The sequence below is a fragment of the Silene latifolia genome, chromosome X, assembly GCF_048544455.1.
Source record: "Silene latifolia isolate original U9 population chromosome X, ASM4854445v1, whole genome shotgun sequence".
Classification (NCBI taxonomy): Eukaryota; Viridiplantae; Streptophyta; class Magnoliopsida; order Caryophyllales; family Caryophyllaceae; genus Silene; species Silene latifolia.
The window spans coordinates 79,978,004-79,981,137 of record NC_133537.1 but is presented as its reverse complement, the minus strand read 5'-3'; positions in this window follow the sequence as shown (position 1 = coordinate 79,981,137).

Below are 3,134 nucleotides of genomic sequence, written 5' to 3'. Positions count from 1 at the left end.
GGTAGAGTCTCTAATCCTCCAGACAGATACATTGGTACGGTTGAGGAAAATGACGTTTTGCTCCTAGAGAGTAATGAACCCGCTACCTATAAAGGTGCCATGACCTGTTCCGACTCTAAGCTATGGCTTGAAGCCATGCAATCCGAGATGGACTCCATGTATGAGAATGACGTATGGGATCTTGTTGATTTACCTAACAAGGCACGACCTCTTTAGTGCAAATGGCTTTAGAAAACAAAGCATTCTGTAGACGGGCAACAAGATACCTATAAGGCACGACTAGTGGCAAAAGGTTTCACTCAAGTGCACGGATTGCATTATGATGAAATTTTTGCACCCGTAGTTATGCTGCGTTCCATTCGGATAATCTTAGCGATTGCCGCTTTTCATGACTATGAAATTTGGCAAATGGATGTGAAAACCGCCTTATTAAACGGTTATTTGGAGGAGGAGTTGTACATGGTACAACCCGAAGGTTTCATAGATCCTGAAAATCCTAAGAAAGTGTGCAAGCTTAAGCGTTCCATTTATGGACTTAAGCAAGCTTCTCGGAGTTGGAATCATCGTTTCGACCAGGTGATAAAAGAGTATGGTTTCACTCGATCGGTCGTGGAACCATGCTTATATATCAAGTCGAGTGGGAGCAAGATTGTTTTCTTGATATTGTATGTCGATGACATACTCTTGATTGGGAATGACATTCCTCTCTTATCTTCGGTAAAAGGATGGTTGAATAACCATTTCCAGATGAAAGATCTGGGTGAGGCACAACGCATATTGGGAATCCGTATCTATCGAGATAGATCAGGACGGAATTTATCACTGAGTCAGGAGTCTTATTTAGATAAGATTCTTGAAAGGTTCAGCATGACCAACTCCAAGAAGGGGAAACTTCTAATGACGTGTGGGATGAATTTGAGCAAGTCTCAGTCACCCACGACACACGAAGGGGTCGAGCACATGAGTCGTGTTCCTTATGCATCAGCTATAGGATCAATCATGTATGTCATGATATGCACACGTCCGGGCGTGGCATATGCATTGAGTATGACGAATCAGTGCCAAAAGAATCCGGGTGAAACACACTTTGGATAGTCATTAAAAACATCCTTAAGTACCTAGGGAGGACTAAGGATTGGGTATTGACTTATGGAGGAGATACTAAGCTATGTGCAATCGGTTACGCAGATGCTAGCTTCCAAACAGATCAAGATGATTCGAAATCTCAGTCTGGATTCGTCTTTACTCTTAATGGTGCTGCGATCAGCTGGAAGAGTTCCAAACAGGAAGTTATAGCAGATTCTACTATTGAATCCGAGTACTATGCCGCTTCAGAGGCAGCAAAGGAAGCCATATGGATGCGTCAATTCTTACAAGGACTAACCATATTTCCTAGTTCGAATGACCCAATTACCATCTATTGTGACAATAGAGGTGTCAACTTCCAGGCTAAGGATCCTAAGTCTAGCAACAAGTCTAGACATGTACATCGGAAGGCTCACCTGATCCGTTATTACGTGGAGCAAGAGGAGATAGTGATTGACAAGATAGCTTCGGATGACAACATCGCGGATCCTCTCACTAAACCATTGTCATATGATAAGCATGAAGGGCACGTTATTTCCATGGGAATTAAACGTGTTCCTGAGTTTTACTAGTTGCTAATGGTTTCTATACATTATCTTTTTCATATTCTATTTATAATTTCATCGTATTATTTCATATTTTGTTTTTCATGTGGATTGTACGACAACATTGAACGCCACAAATTGATCTGAATTACATTATATTTGTTTTGGTCTGTAATCGCCTACATGAGCTGATAACTCTGGCTATTATTTTGTGAAGTTGATTGATGGTGGGTTCAACGAGCCATAAGTCAAACAGTTGGCTGATCGATCACAGATACGAGTTATAACGATACCTCATAGGACAAATTGTGACAACGTAATGGAGTCCTAAATGTTTAAAAACATTCGGTGTCAGGTCGTGGATTGGACGTCCATTGTGTTCCTAGAGTCGATTCTTTTGACTATCGACTGTCTCTTGAGATTAAGGCAATTTTTGGGTGACTTTGGTTTCTTTCTCATGGTCGACCGTAATAGGAGGCTAAGCAGATTTTTTCTGGGTCATTTCATACAGTGCTTATATCTGCAACCCAGATGCACTGAATACGGTGTGAAATGAGCCTTTGTCATGATTACCCTTTTCAACTCCTCATCCTTAGGCACACACTATCTCCCATTAAACCGAACACTCCCATCAGAATGAAAAGAGAACCGAGACATTGTCCCTTTCTCTACTCCAACCCTCCACTCCTGAATCTTAGAATCAAGAGCCTACTTCCAGGGAATATCATCATAAAGATCCGGTTCCACTGTCAAGTCTCCCCTAGCATCCCCTTTTTGAATCACATGTATCTCCATCTTACCTACCTTATCTTTCAACCTCATTAAAGACATAGCTGTGCATAGAGAATGCACACTCTTCTTATTCAATGTATAAGAAACCACGTTAGCCTTCCCTTCATGGTATATGATATCCATGGCATAATCCCTGATAAGCTCCATCCACCTCCTTTGTCTCATGTTCGGCTCCTTTTGAGTAAAGATGTACTGTAAACTCTTGTGATCGGAAAACACTTTAAAGGTCGTCCCATAAAGATAGTGCCTCCAAATCTTGAGAGCAAACACAACTTCACCCAACTCTAGATCATGCGTCGGATAGTTATCCTCATACGGCTTCAGTTGCGTAAAAGCATAGACAATGACTTTCCCGTTCTGCATCAACACACAATCCAACCCGTTCTTTGAAGCATCTTTACACCTCAAAGTTCTCACTCCCCTCAGGTAAATCTAAGACTGGAGCTGTGGTCAAACGCTCCTTTAATGTTTGGAACGCCGTCTCACAACTTTTATCCCAACGAAACTTGTTCTCTTTCCTCATCAACGCGGTCATAGGCTTGACAATTTTCTAAAAGTCTTTCACGAATCTTCGATAGTACCCTGCCAAACCCAAGAAACTCCTGATCTCGGCCACATTCTTTGGTGCTTCCTACTTGGATACTGCCTCTATCTTGCTAGGATCATCAAATACATCCTCTTTAGAAATCACATGGCCCGGAAAAGCCACTT